The sequence below is a fragment of the Nyctibius grandis genome, chromosome 6 (assembly GCF_013368605.1).
Source record: "Nyctibius grandis isolate bNycGra1 chromosome 6, bNycGra1.pri, whole genome shotgun sequence".
Classification (NCBI taxonomy): Eukaryota; Metazoa; Chordata; class Aves; order Nyctibiiformes; family Nyctibiidae; genus Nyctibius; species Nyctibius grandis.
This window is the reverse complement of record NC_090663.1, coordinates 31,048,398-31,067,905: the sequence shown is the minus strand read 5'-3', so window position 1 is coordinate 31,067,905 and position 19,508 is coordinate 31,048,398. Positions and strand designations below refer to the sequence as shown.

At 39.0% G+C, this 19,508-nt stretch overlaps 1 protein-coding gene across 1 annotated transcript in view; it reads left to right on the top strand.

The window, feature by feature from the left end:
• FRYL (FRY like transcription coactivator) overlaps nucleotides 1-19,508 on the top strand; it is a 184,742-nt gene that overhangs the window by 6,366 nt on the left and 158,868 nt on the right. Inside the window, exon 2 of the mRNA XM_068402595.1 lies at nucleotides 7,865-8,072. The gene's annotated coding sequence lies outside the window, so the exon portion shown is untranslated. The remainder of the gene's footprint in view (nucleotides 1-7,864; nucleotides 8,073-19,508) is intronic.

The window sequence follows — 19,508 nt, the reverse complement described above, 5'->3', positions numbered from 1 at the left end:
GAGCGCTCTTGATCTCTGGAGGAGTAGCAATAAGGGTAGGTCTCTCTGACACCTTGACTCAGATATGGCAAACCTATTTGTTTATTTCCTATAGACACAGAGATGATGGAGAAGCTGCCCCGTTTCCTCTGTTCCTTCAGGTTAGACCTCACCTCTGCCTCCCCATTTGAACCTACTTGGTGGTAGAGATTGCATATAAAACTGGGAGTCAGAGATGTTTCTTCAGGTTGGAGTTGATCCATGTGTTTGTGTGTGTATATACATATTTACATGTACCTACCTGCAGAATTAATAGGTGAATAACTATAGCTGGTACAGGTGAGCAGTGGTGGATAGCAAGCATGGGAACAGAAAGCTAGGTAGATAAAAGGACAAAATGAATGGAATAAACTTTTGAGGGAGGAATCCGAGAGTATTTACCTACCATTATACACATTCCTTTAACACTTTTGTATACTTTTGGACCTTTGCTGTACTAGGGAAAAAATGAACCTGATTTAAAAACATTTAAGAACACTCATACTGTACGCCATGATCAACCTTTGATATTACAGTCTTATTCAAAACCTGTAAACAAGCCATCAGGTAGGCACAGATTATACTTATACTTTTTTTGGGGGTGTGTGTGTGTGTGTAAATTGTGTGCAACTGATTTGATCCAATTTGAAGCCCAACCTTCTGTCTCCTGGGAGGATATATAAAGAATAATACATAGTGCGTTCCATGTTACAGTGTAGTGCAAGTTGTTCTCTGACTTGCATTTTTAAATTAAGAATAAATAGTTCTGTTTTCACGTATTTCCTAGCCCCTATAATTTTATAGTAGCTTTTATTGCATGCTCCTTTAAAACCATACCTAGTATATAAAACTCTTGCATATAACTATATAGTTGAAAGGCATAAAATCTTTATGTGATTCTAGTTAGAGTGATGCAGGTGTTCTAAGTTTAAGAATTGGCATATGTTAGTGACACAAGTCCTCAAAAGATATTTTGAATTCAGCAGGTGGCTATTTGAAAACTAGTATGCATTTGTTACGAGAAGAGTAGGATGCATAGGAGAGAGAATATCAGCAGGGCTTTTGTAATGTTTTGTGCCTAGAAACAAGGAGAATATTTCAACTACTTTTCTCTTTATCTTATTGTCATGCTGGAGAATGCAGACTGGCTTCATTTGGGCTTCTGTTAAAGTGAAACAGCAAGTTCATGTCTTAGCCCATGTAAATACAGACTCTGTGAACTCTTCGGGTTGAATGCTGTTTAAGAGAAAGGAATGGAGAGAGGTGGCTGCAAGTACAACAAAGTCCTCATTCCGATTGTTGTATTTCAAAAGCAGTTAGCCATTACTGCCTTTTGTATAGTATTTGTATCAGCTTTCCAGAGGCTGGAGAATATTACAGTAGATGGGGATGGATAAATTTAAGCATGTTTTTCTGCAGGTGCTTGAGTAGATAAGAAATCTGCTAACTGTTATACTTCAACATTGTCTGGTCAGCGTATTTGTAAGAACTACTAGCATTTTATATATAGGACCTGAGTTTAAACTGTATTGAAGTTGTTTTGGGGGGAGGGAGAGGGGAAAGCAGCTTCCTACTTTGTTCAAGGGAGTGAAGTGTTTTTTTGTGCGTGTGAGGGTGTTTTGTTTTGTTTTTTAATTCATATAGGCTTTGGTACTGAATGTGCATGAAGGTAATGTTGGTTCTTCCTAATGGTATATAATAGCTAGAGAAAAATTTTATTGGCACTTGTTTTTCTTTCTCTTTGTGCAGGCACAGTAATAAAATTGATCAGTGATTTAATAGTTTTTGGCACTTTTTAAGAAAGAGAATATATTTTTAGCTTTAGCAGTCTGTTAAGGGAGGAAAAGTAGTACGTAAGCTGTTGATTTTTCATTCAGTAGTTCTAAGTGCTTGAACCCTGCTAGATGTTGATCTCCAAAAGCTTATTTAATTGAAAAGAATTGTTGGTTTTGGTTTGAGATACTTTCAAAAGTAGGAGATTGCCAAAAGCAGTTTGAAGATGTGATAAAAGCTCCTGTTCTGTGGATTTAATTATTTAGTTTCATGCTTACGGGCTGATTTTTAGGTTAGTCTGTGCTTGCAGTTTATTTTGTAAAAAGAAAAAAAAAGGAGTTTAGTTTGTAGAGTCATTTGGCATTTTTTGCATTTTCCCCATTGTAGCTGTGGTCAGAACTGGAGGCTGCCTGCCTACACTGCACTCATGGAAGGTCTCGCTTTTCCTGTTGCTGAAACTTTGTTCGTGTAGATAGGGTGAATGATGGTGTTTAAATCAATGGCTGCGAGAGCTTTAGTAGGAGCCACTGCAAGTGCTTTAGATGCACTGTTTTGTTTTATTGTTGCATGCACTAGTGCATCTGAGGAAGAAGATGGTTGTTGCTGTTGGTTATGGTCTGCCATTTCCCCTCCCCAGTATGTGTGAAATAAGAAGGAACAAGTGCTGATAAATGTCTAGGTGACATAAGATTAAGCAATCTGGAGTCTTATTCATTACTTCCCTTTGAAATACTTGTTTGTAGTATTTTAAAATTTGTGCTGGCACAGACTTGGTTTTAGCTGTTTTCCTGGTGGAAGCAACATCCATTTGAGGTAGTCTTAGTGCATGGATTGCTTACAACCTCTGTGATGCTATCAGAAGAGAGCTATAATTTCTTGGTCCTCTGCCGATCACTTGCAGATTGGACACTTATTTTGCAGTTTCTTGAAAAGCAGCACAGAAATATTTTCTCTTGGATAGCTAATCCCAATTTACAGTTTGTATAATGGAAAATAACTAAAATCACTTTTTTGGGCCCAAAATGAAATCATTGGTTCTGTACTACAGCTGAGGAAACACTCCTCTAAATCAACAATCAGAAAACAGCAAGGGTAAAGGCGGGAGACAGAGGGCATTAGCACCAAGGGGAGGCGTAACTCAGCAAGTCTTGCATCGCTCTGGTTTCTGAAGGCAGTGGGTTCCTTGGGCTGTGGCACTAGTAAAGTCAATTTTTATTAAGAGGCTAATCTAAGAGACTTGAAAGGTCTTATGCCTAGATGGAAGTATCCACTGTGATCTGGTAAAAACATGGTTTGAGTTTTGGCATATTTCTAATACTCTGAAATGAGATTCCAAAAGATAAAAAGTTTTATAATCAAAATGTAAAGAACAGACAGATTTTGTGGCGCTGGCCCAATGGACATGATTTGCAATTCATGTACTTTTAGTCCCTTTTCCTGCTAACTAAGGAGAGGAGAATGCAAATACACATTTTAAAATTTGAGTTATCACAGTCAAGTTATTACACATTTGGCACCAAGCTCTCCTCTGAAGTTTATCTTGCAAATCCTTCTCAGCTACAAATGGGGATTGTATGGGAGTCTTTTCAATTGAAGTTTGTCAGTTTGTAAGTGGAGAGCTATTTATAATTCTTATGAAGAGAAAGTGTTGAACCAGTATAACAAACGTCATTCTCAGTTGCAGATGTTTGGCTATATTCCAAAGTTTTGGTATGACTGAGATATGCATCCTTCTTTTCCCATGGTCCCCCTTAGGTGATATTGATCTACCTCATGAGTGTTATCTCATTTCCACATCAGTTGCGTAAAAGCTGAACCTACCTCCATTTCTTGCCTATGATCTGTGCACCTTCCCGTTGCAATATCTGCATTTAATGAAATTCTCCCCCAGCCAACCTCAAGCCCCCAAAAGACTTGCTTTTTGCATTGAGGACCCCTGCTTCTCTCCTGTTGATGACTTTAAGGCTTCCCCATAATTAATTGATCACCAGCTACCCAGCCTCACTGGTTGTGTGGATCGTGGAGTGGAAAAAAGGCTATGTTTCAGTAAGGAGATGGTTGGTGAAATTGGGGAAGTGTTGCATGACCACATGTTCTTGACAGCCTTTAATGACACTCAATTCATCATGTAAGCATTTTTAGTTTGTGGTGTTAAATGTTATGTTTGTTAAATTATTAACATGCCTAAAACTTTCATAAAGAGCAAAAGAACCAAATTGTTACTAAAAGTCGTCCGTTAAGACAAAGTGTGCCAAGCTTCAGTAAAAAAAGGGGGCAGATTTGGATATCAGCAACGTGGAAAGCTTCGTTCCCCCTTTTTATTCTTATAAAATCCAGTCTCATGGGGTAGTTATCTTAGAAGTGGCTTCTGTAATATTCAGGTGCTCTCAAACTTTTTTTTTTTCCGTTTCTGGTATAGCCACTAATATCACTTGTTTGGGAGGAAAGCAAGCACTAAGCTAGGTATGGCTTAGCTGTGCAGACTATTGCTGAAGATAAGGTTGGGAGAATGGAGGAGCTGGGCAGCCCATGAAAACCTCTCAGCCCGCTGGTAGCATCTCCCAGTGCCGCAGTGGAAAAATTGCTTAATTGGTCTGTAACAGGAAAATGTTATATATGGTCAATATGTTGTATAGTAAACCTGGGTTATAGTTATCATGTGGTGGTGGTGTTTTGTTTATTTTTTTTTAACTTCCACCCGTTGCATGAGGGGTGGTGTAAGTCGTGAGCCTTGGGCTGAAGCCTGGCTTTACCTTGCCCTGTGGCCTGATACATTCTCCATTCTATGGACTCTTACTGCATCCGCCATCACGTTGGGGAGGGGACAGTGACAGAGGACTAGAGCTCACCAGGGATGGTGTATTATGTTAGGAGTGCTTATGACAGCAAGTTACTTAGCCAAGCTCTATGAAACGCCGAAGGTAGAAGTCAGCCACATGTTTGAGTGACCATGGTGCCATTCTGTAAATATTTGGCCCTAAACTGGTTTATTAGCAACTTTTTGTTGTAATTTTTAAAATTGTGTCTTAAAAACTAATATAATTCATCTTTGTCTTCATTCTGCCTTTGTAAAAGAAAACACATAGCACACTGAAGCCTGCGTAGGGTTTATAGCACGGAAAACACTACTTCTAGCAGTTGGTTAAAACTATTAGTATTGCTTGCTTGCTTGATTCTGAAGTATCATCCCATTAAGTCTTTTGGGCAAGTAATTATAAAAATGCCCTAATTTAGTGTGTTGTACATATCTTCTTAAATGCAGGTGCTGACACTTTGATTTCCTGCAACATTAGTTTTAATCCCCTTCCCTGAAGTTTTTGGAAGTGGTCTTCTGTACCACCTGTCCTACACTTAGCAATGGCAAAAAGTGTGCTGTATTGGAGCATCTAATTGCTGCTCAAAAGGTTAAAGTTGAGTTCAGTCTTGCATAGTAGCCAACATTATAGCAGCTACTCTGTGAATATCATCAACTTGAAAATAATGGAGAATAAAATTCTCTTTTAAACACCCCCCAAAAAAAGTTCACCTAATAAAAATTATATATACTGTTACTCGGGCAGGTTGGAGGTTGGCTGGATTTTTAGCCATGTTTTCCAATTCAGGGTGTTAAAAGGAGTTCTGAATTTTTTTTAGGTATGAAAACTTAGGAGTAGCAGCAGCGTCCATTGAATTATTTTTTTAAACCTTATGATAGCTAACCTCTTGTACTTTGAACTTTATTATATAGTTTTGTTACATTCTGCTTCTTAGCTTTTCATAAATCTTTCATAGGGGTGAACCCCAAACACTGAACCTCCTCCTGTATGATACCTTTGACTTCAAATCTGATAAAGTATAGTTACATTTTAACTTCAAGTTGTGAGCTGCAGTTAGGAAATGAAGCCCAATGAACTTCCCTCCAGCAATATGCTGTAGTTACTGTAAGTTTCCTTCACATCCGTTGGAGACTTTCGACTTTACTGCAACCTTTACTGATACCTTTTTTCCTTGTAGTCAGACTTGACAATCAGATTGATTCTGTAGGATACCTTAGGTTGTACTTGAATACAACTCTAGTTGTACTTGAAGTTCTGGGAAGCAGCTGCAATTTGAAGTTTATTATTGCTCAGTATGTACCACTAAAACTTGAATACCTCAAATGAGTTTTCCTGTGCCTCCCACCCTCCGAGCTCTCTCCAAACACACTGCCAGCTGAACTGAGATGCCAGTATCTTGTACTAAAGCTTGGACAGTCAAGTTAGTTTTCAGCTTAACTTTATTTTCCCCGTTAAGCAGCTGGTAGCGTGTTGGGGCGGAGGGGGGAGATGAATCCGGCACAGTCAAGAACGAAGATGAGTGAGAAGTACAGATTGGGTTTGTATGTGTTTGTTCTGGACACAGTGAAGGAGGGAAGCCTCTAAACAGAACGATTATATATCTGTGAATGTATGCTTCCCTTGAGAAAGTGAGCTAAAATGTCAGCGTACACCAAGGTGAATTTTTGTCTGGATATTCTTTCAATTTTATGGAGAGCAATATGGCATCGTTTTGATTTTCTTAAAGTGCTGTTCACAGTGGGTGTAATTGGGGAGGAGTTAAAAGGACAGCTGACCCACTCGCTTCCAAACTGGAGCAGATGGAAAGTTTTGCATGAGTTTATGTAAACTACTTCTTCTCTTTTCTAAAAAAGGGGGGGAAAAAGGAGAAAAAAAGTGAACAGTGCAGTTTATTCACGTAGGCAGGATGAAAGGCCATACATTTCTGCTGTGTAGAAAATAGTGTTTGCTTACCCTAAGTGTCTAAAGAGGAAAAAGTGATGGTGATTTGATGCACTGTAATGTCAAATGCACAAACTACAGAAAGCAGTTGACATTTTTATTAGAGAGTTACAATTCAGCAGATAAAATTCAGAGGTAGAATTTGATCTGTCTTTAAATGCTTCCCTTTATAACTGGTCAAGTCTTTAAAGAACTTGACTTGCTTTAGCAAGGAATTACTTAGTGTGTTCCCAATTTATGTATAAATTCAGCTGGCTTCCTATTTGCAAAAGCTTGTCTAATTTTCCTGATTGTCTCTAAGTCCCACTTCGAAACTTTCTTTTACATCTTCAAATCTTCAGGATGTGGCTTTTTACCTTTAATTGCACTTACTGTATGGGTCTCTCTTTTGTATTTTTCAAAACGCTAATTAATAAGTAGAACAAACTGTACATGAAAGAATTGATGATGTTTGCATGGTTCACACATCCCTAAAGGAAACTAGTACCGTCGTGTTGCATCAGAGCACCGATAAAGTCATGTTGGGTGTACAGGTCTTTTTGCATACCTGCAATTTTTTAGGCTATGACTTTAAAAAAGAAAAAATTGCCCCCTGCCCCATACAAACTAGATGATCAGGAGCAGTGGATTGCTGCTGCACGTTGAGACTTGAGTTGTTAAAAGCAGTTAAAGGTGCTTGATTTGCCTCCAGGGTAAAATTAAAAATACTAAAGTGCTTTAGCTGTAATTTGGCGGTATGGAAGAACAAAAACAAAGTCTGCTGCTTAGGCAAGTTGTGACAAGTATGCAAGTTACACACAAACGTCTGTTGTGAAGGAATCTCCAGAAGTTCTCAAGGCTTTTTTAGGGAGACAAAGCCGAAGTATTGTTTGTTTCTTTTTCTGACCACATCCTCGGGCTAACCAAGCAGGAAAAAAAAAAAAAAAAAAAAAAAAAAAAAGACTAATACGAGAAATTTGATTCAGAATGACTTGCATTTGAGAGCGGTTGTTTATATGATTAATAAAGTATATTTGTAATTAAAGTACAACTAAAACTCTACATAAAGAATGGATGTACACAAAATAGCTGAGTGTGGGAAGCTGGATTTTATTTTGGTGTCAATTTTAATTTTTCTCTTTTCCATGGGGAAAATAATTGAGAATCATTAGCTTCTGAGCAGAACAGCCATTCTGAAAACACATGTAGCAGATTTTTATTGTTTATAACTTTTCAATAAAAAAAAAATCAGAATTCTAAAGCTTTTGAAAATGTTGACATCTCCATTAAGTAAGTGACTAAGGTTTGACTATGTTTTTTTCTCATTTTCTTTTCAGTGTTCTATAATTCATTTGTCTGTACTGTGTTTGGAGACATTTCTCGAGTATTTGGCTATATACCAGCCAACTCGTAGCTGTTTACCTCTTTGTCTACTCTCACACCTCTAAGCACAAGTTGGATTTGGGGGGAAAATGTCTTGATGGATCCATCCTAAGTGCGATATGCTAACAGCTCTCGTCGGTGGTTAACAATGGCTTCTAAGTGGTAAGACCTTTTTCACAATTCTGTCATAAATAAATTTTGATGCATCTAGTTTATTTTCCTTTTTGCTTAGGTCTTTATTACCTATATTGTACTATTAATACACTTTGAACGAGTACTTCAGATGTCAATTATCAGAATAGAAGGGTGTCTGTACTGTGTTAAATCAAATAAGAACATTTGATTTAACACGGTATAGTAACTGATCGTGGCCAAAAGTGAAGGAAGAGGTTAAGAACAGGGCAAGCAGCTCCCCTGTCTTCCAGTCATCTGCAGCTCTGGGATTTCCTAAGCCAGGTGTGGTTCCTGTACATGTAGTAATCCTCCAGTTGTAAATTTAGTAATTCTCTTGAATAATTTCTGTATATTCAATAATTCTCTCAAGTTTTCTTTCACAAACTTCTGTGCTCAATGCAAATCAGACTACTTAGTGCTCCTAGAGTCGTCCTTTACGTTGTGCGGGCAGGTGTCTGAGCCCTGTCCTCTTGTGGATGAAACCAGGTAATGCAGCTAATTAGTAAAGGCAATCACAATTCCCTATATAGATGTTCTTTTCTTTAAGGATTTTATCTGTAGTAAATAGATCCGTGTTGCTGTCAATCACAGGGCGATTATTGTGGGTAAAGCACTTCTGAGCTGAAATAGATACGGATACATCTAACTAATCCAAAATCTAAACTGTCCTTCAAAAATACTGCAAGGTACTGCTTCCCTATAGCCGAGTAGTAAAACTGATAGACTATACTGCCTTTTGGCCTTTGAGAACAGAGGGTATATTGGTGTGACAGGAGGAAAATATTGAAGTGCAGTTGTTTCTACAGTACTTGCTATGTGGACTTCCGTATTCAAGACATCATATATTAATTATTTTCTATAATATTACTTCATAGAATGTAATAGAATATTTATGTTCTGTTATTAACTAATTATCTATAATTAGAATATTATATATTCTATAATAATTTTAGCGTACCTCTTGCCTTGCTTTATTGTATTGTCCTGTGTATTCTTTACGAAGTATACCATGAAATAGAATTTGAATGTATCATATGTTCTGCCATTGGATCATCTCCAGTGTATCATATGGCTGTTGTTTGCCTCTGTCACTGGCTTTCATTTCTATTTATAGAACATGCTAGCTTGCTTCACTGTCTTGTGTTAAAATTTTATACCATAATTATTTTTGTTCTGATGTATATATTCTTTTTCTCAAAAGATAATAAATTTGTTGCTGCAGAAGTTTACCTTGAACATCCGTATCTTTCTGTTGCTCAAGGAAAGCAAATACATGTTTTAGCATTAGAGTAGGTCCTCCAGATCAATCTTTTAAATGAAACGGAAAAGTGAACAGAGGGTTTGAGGACATTATCATTTTTACTGTAAATTGTTCTCTTGTGGGTGCTTATCATTTGGACAAATCTAGTTTTATCTCACTTTAAAAGGTTTTAATGATTACATATGTTTCTACATTTCTGTATGTTTATATAGAAAACATACTACAGTGATAAACATCGAGTGTTCAAGCTTGAATTGTGTAATTTTTCTTATTGGAAACAAGGCTGTTCAGTGCTGATCTAGTTTTTGGAATACTTCTCAGTAACTGTTGTACTTTCTATACTTACTGCTAGGTGTTGAAAAAGCAATCGGGTAGTAGATTTAAAAAAAATATCCTTAGCTTTGGGTCCTGAGCTTTGGGTCCTTAGCTTTTGTATCTATTGTCTGTCATCAGTATTAAAAAGCTGTTGTGTTGTGTGTAGGCAATAAACGTAGTTGGTTTTTTTTTTTTCACTTGAGGAAAAGGTGAAGACAAGTGGTCTGTCAGGGCGTATTTTCCTGTCAGAGAATGCAGAGAGTCTTATCTCAATTGCTTTCCTTTAAAAATATGTGTGAGAAGAAAAATAATATATAGCTGGAAAAATGTGCCAGCTACCATTCTTCTGTGTTACTAATTTATTCCCTGGAGTCAGTTCCCTGATAAGCAGACCTGGTTGCTCAGGGCTTTATCCAGTCAGGTATTGAAAATCACTGTGGTGAAGACTACATGACCTCTCTGAAAAATTGTCGGGAGCATCAGTTACGCTGAAGAGCTTATTTCTGTCTGTAAATGTGATTGCTAAACAGTATTCAGAAACGCTAATGTATCTGTTCATACATTACAAGTGTTTCTGCAGGTATAGCACTTAAGTTTGGTTAAGGTTTTTTTTTCCCCAGCATAATTAAGAAAATACAGGACCATCAAGAGGAGAAAAGGTTTGGTCTTTTTGTTTTTTCTTTTTTTTTCCTCCCTTGAATAATCATTTAGGATTAAAGCAGTACTTGGTACCCACTGCCCTTGCTCAGCAGTTTCATTAGCTGTGTCTATATAAATTGTAAGATGGATATTGGGGAAATAAATGGAAACATTTAAGTTCTTTTTTTATTACAAAATTTCTATTAAGATGTGGTTTGTATTTTATATAGCTCAGTGGGCTTCACCAGCTTCTAATGGGTTTGTTTTTTTTTGTGGGCTTTTTTTCCCCCACCCTCTGCTGCCCGACTTAAGGTATGTTTGTGCTGAAGAGCTTTGTAGACCATGCTTACTTGCAGTGGCAAATGACTTGCAGAATGCCTCACACTTGGTGCCTCATGTTGTTCGAATAATGTGGAACATCTGAGACACATCTGCAAGAAAACAGAAGATGAAAATGCTAATAGGGACACAGAAGAGCTGCTTAATCTGTGGAGTGGGAATGCTGTGTGTGTCAGACTTGCAGGGGACACAAATGACTGTTGAACCTGTCTTGTAGGATTTCCATTCCCCAGGATTCTGGGCGGTTTTTGTGCTGCTCACATCTAGAAGGTCAGGGTGGGGTTTTTTTGGAAGCAGCATCCAACATTCGTAAAATTCCTGTTTTCAACCTTTTGTAAAGTTTTTTCTTTTTGAACTTTTCTGTCATGGAGAACAGCTATGTATCTTTATCACAAATGGCAATTTTTAGTTTCATTAAGATTTCTTTATGACCATATATTTGTTTCAATGTAATCTACTTGTATATTGAACATAATATAGAAGGCACTGTCAGTGGTGTTCTTTAACACCTAAAGTGAAGTACATTTGACATTCAAAGGGTCTTGAACTGTTTAGAAGTCTGCTTATGCATCAGTAAGAAGATGGTGGAGAAAGAAACTCTTGTCTACAACTAACTTTGATCCTGGTTAACTTTGCACTGTTACAGCTCTGAAATTTATTTATATACAGCTATCTGTATGCATATGTATCTTAAAATCTTATTTCTAACACTCTCTTTGGTCAGACAACTAATTTTGTGGAGATTGTGGAAATGCTGCTGTTCTCTATCTGCAGCCAGCAACTGTTTGCTTGAAAAGAATTCACTTGGAGAGGTGCTTAATTTAAAAAAAAACCCAGCAACTTCTTTATCCAGGTGTAGAGTAACTGAACAAGTTACAGTAAAGACTATGTATTGCAGTTTAAATCTATGATATATAATGGAATGGAAACCAGAAGTCTTCAGGGAACTGGAAAATGCCTATCCCTTGGCTAGTAGCTAATGAAAACACTGTATCTCTATACAAAACAAGTACTTTACTTCAAAGACAGGGAGACAATGATAGGCGTTTTTTCAGAGGTTTGGGTAAAGCACAAGTGATGCAGCTACTTCTGATACCTCTTACATAGCTGTGGAGCTTTCCTGTGGAAACTCTCTGTGAGTTCCTCTTCATTGTGCTTCTGCCCAGCACGGCCTAACACATCCTGCCTTGCTTGGCCCAGGGCACTTTACACCTACAATGCACCACTGATCATGAAGTTCTTGCCTCTGCTATCCTCTTTATCTCCTCCTCAGTAAATATCTCTGGCTCAGAAATGGCTTATGAAGTTCAGCAAGGCTCACTCCTGATGCAGACAATGCAGTAACAAGAATAACAAGTCCCTGATCCTTTGATTTGAGGCATACCTTAAAGGACATAAAGATTCAGGCTAAAATGTACAGCAGAGTCAAGGAAGAAATAATAGTGTTGTGTGAGGAAAGGGGCCCTCTCTCTTTATGGTCTACTTAGCTAATATTCTTAACTTGAACCATATTTGTTGGGTTTTCTGTGTGAAGAAGCCCCTGCTTACTAGAAACATTTTTGGACCTTAATTTAGTACCTAACTTAGTCAGATCTCTGTTTCATCTCAAGTATATTGTAGCTTTTCAAATACGAAGAGTAAATGAGATTTCATCCAACACCTGACACTGAAAGTTAGTATTTCCTCTCCTGTGCTCAAAACCCTGAAACCAAAACCTTGCCAAACAAACCTAAATTGCATCTATTCTCTTTCCTTTCTAGAAATTATAAAAGTGCAAGTTCCCTGTCTCTTTTCTTTTTTCCTTTTAGAAATTAATATAGTCACTTAAAATACTTCAGTTCTGCTATACATGAACATCTATAGCGTTGAAAGGATAGCTGTTTTCTGTCAAACACGAATGACACTTTACAAATGTTCATGTACTAAAGCTACAATACTGGGATTCCCATAGGCCTGCATGGAGCTCCACTGGGAGCATCCTCTGCTGCATCTGATGGTCTGGTTGTTGTTACTGATTTTCTTTTTTTCCTCCTTAAGACAGGAGACAATTGAATGTTAATTAAAAAAAATTTGTTCAATGGAAAGAATATCCACAAACATTCTATGCTTGCATATGGAAAAAACTTCACTCTCTTTTAGGGTTACAATATGTAAATAAAAGATTTGCTCTAAATTAATAGCCCATATTCATCTGATGTATTACTATGGTAAATCATACTCAGATCATGTACTATTTGATAAGTAAGTTCATTAAGTAGCTTCCTTTTCCACTGCCTTGAATTTAATGTAAACATTGTTTCCCTAATAGGTACAGAAGGCATCTTGATTTGGGCAAGAATGAATTTGTTTTCCTTTAATACAGGTGTCAATCTTTCTGTAAGCCATAAAATGTTAAAGACTTCAGCCCAGATGTAGTACAGCTACATTTATTGTAAGAACTGATAGATTAGGCTGTTTTCTATTTAAACCAAATTACATAGTTCTGGCAGCAACATTTATTCTTTCTGGTTATGTTCAGATTATCAAGTAGAAATGCATGCAAATTCTTAAGTAAAAAGAAGGGGCAAAGACATCTACATTTTGCAGAAGAATGGGAGTGCTGTTGCTTTACACTGAAGGAAGCCTTCAATTTAGGATTTAAAGAGGAAAACTATTAGTATTTTGAAATCTAAGCTTATATATTTCCACTAGAAAAATCTTGTAACGCTTTAGATATTATTATTTCTGTCTTTGAGATAGAAGAGAAGGGAGAAGTTTTAAAGTCATTGTCCCAACACATCTGTGGGCAAACATACATGATATCTAACTTTTTTCTGATAATATTCTGATAAGAAACATTAGTTTTAACTTCCTATATCCTCTAGCTAAGAGTAACCTTCTTAGATCCCAGATAGCATCTCTATGAGAAATAATTTATGTTCACCAACTTGATTTAGCTACCCTTGTTGCTGAACAAAGACGTAACTTAAGAAAATGAAGTTCTTATTTCTGTTGTGGTTGATTTTAATATTAACTCATGAATCTTGATCTCTAGTTGTATGTCCTTCTTTGGCACTGTGGTTTTGTTATGAGAAAGAGATCACACAATGAAATTTTATATAGGAGGACTAGACATTATATGGGATTTAAAAATACACTGCTCCTCAGCTAACGTAAATCCTGTATTACAAATATATTTCACTATAACACTATATTATATATAGTGTTTCAGGGTTTTAGTAGTACTGCCTGTGTAACAGAGCAGAGGATGTACGCCTAAACTAGTAGAGTCTTGAGCATGTCAATCCATGTGAATGGACTTGTGAACTTACCCACTCAGGTTTTTGTTACTAGGTTGAATATTAATTTCTACTTTCTGTTTTGCAGTGTAGATAAACTTTCTGTAACCATGTTTCAAAAACCCTGTCCATTTTGCAAGGGAAGAACTAAAATAGATTAGAGTGGATGAATGCTATGTAAACCAAGACAGACCCTGTATTTAATCCACATGTTCAGAGGATTTTCATTGGTATTGGAAACTGAGCTTGTCCTGTGTACTGCGAACTTGGTAAGCCTGCTTTTTTAAGGAGTAAACTGAGATTAGGTTAGGTTTAGTAAGGGAAGCAAGATAAACTGGTGCTGTATGCACTTCTGCGATTGGAATGAAAGTTATTTTGAACAATAAACCACAGATTCTTTCCCTGGCCATTTGACTTTTATGCTTTGGGCATGATTTTAGAAGTTGGCCATTCAAACATGAGCAAATTCTTCTACAGATGTGTACTTTCATGTAGCGCTAGAGAAAATTCTAACAGAAACAGTGACAATGACTGAAAATAGCCATCAACCAAATAGCCAAACTACTTGTTTAAGAAGTGTATGTTGAACCACTTTTGTTTTTAAGTAATTCTGGAGATGTACATGTGTGCTTCGTCTCTGATTATCGCTTATTATCTATGTTCTGGCCTTTCTATAGGCAAAACTACATTAACAGTTGGCAACTGTTCCTTGTATTTCTGTTAAGCACTTAAAAAGCTTTCGGTAAAGGTTTTTAGCTCTCAATTCCTTAGAGATCCAGTTTCATAGCAGTGTTTTCATTGTTGGTCTGACTTACTGGTAGCTGTTTCACAGCACCTTTGTCCTTTAAATGTTGGGTTTTTTTAACGTCCTTTGCACAGAAATGTCAACGTCATGCTTGTCATCATTCACTTTGATCCTTTTATAAGGGAAAAGATTTGGCCACTTTGGTTGTTATGGGATTGTGTAATGACATCTTCTCTGGGTGTTCCTGCTTGCGTGGGAATGGGTATGATTCAGAGTATATGCTACTCTGGGATTTACTTTGAAATGCAAGTTCTTATTTGAAGAAAATCTACTGGTGGAAGAAATTCATAGGTTTGGAAGATCTTGTGTGATACGTTAGTACTTGGAACTAGCAAGAAGTTAGTGACAGGAAGCCCAGATCCTTATCCTGACTGAGGATTGTGGAAGCTGTGGGGTAAGACAATACCTTGATCTTCTCAGGAACTCCTAATGAGTTCAGGAAAGCATTGTATTCTTGCATGCGGCTTCAAGATAAAGAACAGTTATTACCTAATACATAAATGGTAAAAATTTTGTGGCTTTTTTATGAAATGGGATAATATTGCATTCAGTCAATGAACCTAACAGTTGTGTTTTATGTTCAGCTTCTGATGTGATATATTTTGCCAGTATTTTCTTTCTACTTGTATTTCACTTCTACTAACGCTACATAATTAAAGCCACGCTCTTAAAAATAAAAACCCAAACACTCCAGAAATCCCCAACCTTCCAAAGAAAAAGCCCCACAACTGGCTCAAAAAACCCAGCCCCCCCCCCCCGCTCTGTACAGAGCAAGTACAGTTTAAGTGACTGAAGGAAAGTCGAAACTTTACCAAAAGCCGACAGTTACTTTCCTTTCTCAGGAAACAGCAATCTGGGCTTTCTTTCAGAAGAACATGGGGACAAATGAAACTATTTGCATGTTTGCATTAAAAAAACAACCATAAAGCTAAACTATAGAAAGATTAAATGGCTTGAGTTAAAAGTATTTTTTATGCAAAATAATAGCTACAAGTTTACAGTGATATAGTTTTTTGCAAAACTGTGCATTGCTTTGTCCCTGCTTATACTGGTCTTTTAAGTTTTTTGCTGTGAAACTACATTAATTGAACTGGACCAAGGAAACTATTAATGCTAAGTAGCTTGGGAATTAACTGGTAAAGTATAATTTTAAATTATATGAAGGATGGCCTCTGGTCTTTAATATCTTTTAACATTTTGAAACTTCCTGACTTGCAAGGTTAATTTGTTTAAATGCATCAAGTTATTACGAGTGGTTAGTCCAGACTGCTAATAAGGTGAGGTGACTCCACAATATGACAAATTAACTGTTTTCTCCCTATGCATACATTTTTTGAGGTTGTTTTCTGTTTAGTTTCTGTATTTAAAGAAAAAAAATGTATGTGACTATGTTAAGTTATAGTTCTAAAGCAAGAAGGCTTATTACTTTAAAATGTGAAGAGTATAGAGAGGAAGAAACAGGGTTTGTCTTCCCTGCCCCTGCAGTCTTTTGTGTGAAATTATGACAATGTCCTGCTAATTGGCCAACAAGTATAACATAGCTGTCCAGTACCTGGTACCTCTCATCAGTTTAATGCAGGTGTGTTAATTTATACTTACAGGCTAGAGTGCAGGTTCAATTTCTAAGTCTACTGTTTTATTCTGCTTTCAGTTATGTGTCTCTGGTCTTCACTTTTTTGGGGGGAAGAGCAGATTGTTTTTATTGGGATAAGACAAATTCTTAGAAATGAGGCTTCTATTCTGAGATTCAAGAAGGAAAAACTTCCTGTACTTTTTTTTTTCCCTAAATACTTGTGTGCTGTTATAGTTGCTCTGTTTCCTTAGCAGATTCACTCCCACTTGAAACAGTGATGTCAGGTTTAAATTAACAAGTTGGAGAAAATAGCGATGATGCTCATTGGGTGCACACTAATGCTATGTCCAATGTGGGCTCAAGAATGCATAGTTAAAACCCTTGAGCTCAACGAGTATGAACATACCTTGAAGAGCTGCAGACCACTTTGCATAACCTGGACCACTCACTCTTTCGCAAGGCAAAACTTGCACCCTTTCTGTGGTACTGGCTTTTTGCTGTTGAAGCTGGTTTGGCAGAACCCCCAGTACCAGTGTCCCAGCAGGAGGGATAGTTTTGCTTTTGTGTTTGTTTGTTTGTTTTTTTGGTTTTGTTTTGTGTGTGTGTTTTGTGTGGTTTTGTTTGTTTGGTTTTTTTTTGTGTTTTGTCCTACCAACGTGGTCACGTTGCTGAGAAGCTGGGAGAAAGCAAGGGTTCTGTGGTGCTGCACCATGGCAGTGCCACCATGGCAGTACCACCGAAGGGGAGAGGGCATTTCAGTGCCAGGAGGCTGGCAGTGCGTGCCTCCACCTTGCTGGCACGGGAGCGCCTCCAGCTGCCTTCTCTGCCAGTGCGGCTGTACCACTCGGCCAGCACAGCCGTGGCTACGGGTTTGGGAAGGCGTGTTGTTACCCCCCTGCCAGCACAGCTGCCCTGAGCTGTTGACGCCTGCCGGCGTTAGAGGAGCCCGTGAAGCCGGGCGCAGGTCCCCTCCTCCGTGCGGCAGGGCGGCCCGTGCGTCGCCCACAAACGAATGCCGGTTAAAAGCAGTCCGCTTTCGAGGTCAGCGTTACCGCTTCGCCTCGCCTGGCCTGACCTGGCGCGGTGCGGCGGCACGGAAGCGGGAGGAGGAGGAGGGGGGCCGCGGAGGGCGGCGCGGCGCCGAGCACGGGGGGCGCAGCCTGGCGCCGCCGCCTGGGGGCGCTGCGGGCAAAGGCCTCCGCCCCGCGCGTGCTCCCCGGGGCGGGGGATGCGGGGTCCTCGCTCAGAAGCTCTCTGTTGCCTGATGGGCTCGGTGACCCCCCTGAGGCCAGCGGGCACCGCTCTTCCCCTCCGGCCTCCAGAAACCCCAGGGCCTGTCTTGACAGCTCCTGTGTTGGATAGAGAGGAACTCTTGTGTCCTCCCTGCCACTGCCGGTAGGGCTGGGGTGGGTTTGCACTAGCAGCGTGGGATAGTTTTAAAAACATTCTGTGTTACAAAACTGAGGGTTTGTAACGTGTGCTTGTTTGTGAAGAGACCTGTCAAATAATGCGTGTGTATGGTAGGCTATAGGGCATCTAGGCTTTCTTCTAAAATTATACTTCCCAGTATGTTGTCTGTTTCGTAGTTGTCTTTTAATATCGTTACTGCTAATTCTAAAAATTCTCTAGACGTGAACTCAAGGGACTTGCAAGTAGTTTTCTGTCACGGTTTAGAGCTGGGCTGGCTATTAAACCGGTGGCAGATGCTCTCTATTAACCCACCCACCACCCCCAAGAAGGGAAAGGGAAAAGCGAGAGAAACTTACGGGTTGGAAAGTTAAAACAGTTTTAATAAACTATAATAATGGAAAAGAGTATAATAATGGAAATAATCAGATATATACAAAACCAAGATTGAGCTCCCCTGAAGTCAGCCACGTCACCCCCGGCACTGCAGGGCAGGCTCCGGGAAGGCCCCAGCTGGGCCCAGCGACGGACGGGAACTGGATTCAGGGATGCACAGATCGGGATCGGGGGCAGCAGGGAAATGGACAGAGTCCTCCTTGGACACCGGCCATAGCAGAAGGGGCAAGACCCTCGTGATCCCTGTGCTTTATACTGAGAATGACATGTATGGGATGGAATACCATCGTTGGTCAATTTTGGGTCACCTGCCCTGTCCGCTCCTCCCTGCAGCTGCGACCCCCCCTTCGGCTCTTCACTCGTAAGCAGGGAGGAATTTAGCAGTGACCTTGGTTTTTCTAAGAATAAGTACAGCAAGAGCCTTACTGCACAACATCCCTACCGGTGCCTCAGTGATAACTGTAAACTTTCAGCATTATCAGTCCTAGAAGCAGACACTGTCTGCAAAACATGCAGTTAGTTTCAGAAAGTGCAGTTACTTAGAAGAGACTTAGCTGAAAGTAAAAATCCCTGAAAGGAAAATTGGTCTGGTTTAGGCCAAACCGGGACATTTTCTCTCACGTGAATCTTTCTTTCATTGATTGTGTTCTGTTTTTTTCAGCATTTCTCATTGTTAGGATGTTCTTGCATCAGCAGGTTCACCTGCTTCAGCAGGATTCTCATGCACCCCTGCCAAACAGCTCTGCTGTTTGTGCCCTGAAAGGTCTAACCCAAACGGACCGTGCTCTGAGAAGTGCTGTTACCCTCTGAGCACTCGCTGGATCTCCGTGTGGTACTTCTGCATGTTTTGTAATCTCTTCGTGTTCCCCTCTCATGCGAAGGCCTGCTGAAGTGGATTCCTGTTAGTGAGGGATGTGGGGCTTGGAGGTTAGTGAGGGATGTGGGGCTCGGAGGTTATCTTCTTGCTGTTTATATCACTAGCTGTGTAATTGCGACATGGGAAGCCTGAATGACCTCAGCAAGCACTTCAGTGCGAAACTAGAGTTGTCCTTTGAGTGTAGTAGAAGTGGAATACACACAGAAAGACATCAAAGACCTTACTGTAATACAAACAATAACTCTGTATAAGCTCGAGTCTCCCATTCTTTTTTTATTTAGAGGTTCCAGAATAAGAAAGTGTTAAAATTTAACAAATGAGGCTCTTTGTAGCCTGTTTTGGTTTCTTTTGTTTAAAAGATGGATTTGATTATAACAATTGTAAGACTTCTCTTATGTTTTCCCCTGACAGATTATCTGTAAAGCTTGCTCAGATTGTATAAAAACAGCAGTTGTACATTGTACTGTGTAAGGAAGACAGTAAGAGCAAGTGTGAGAGAGGAGTGTATGTGAAATGACATAGGCAGAAACATAA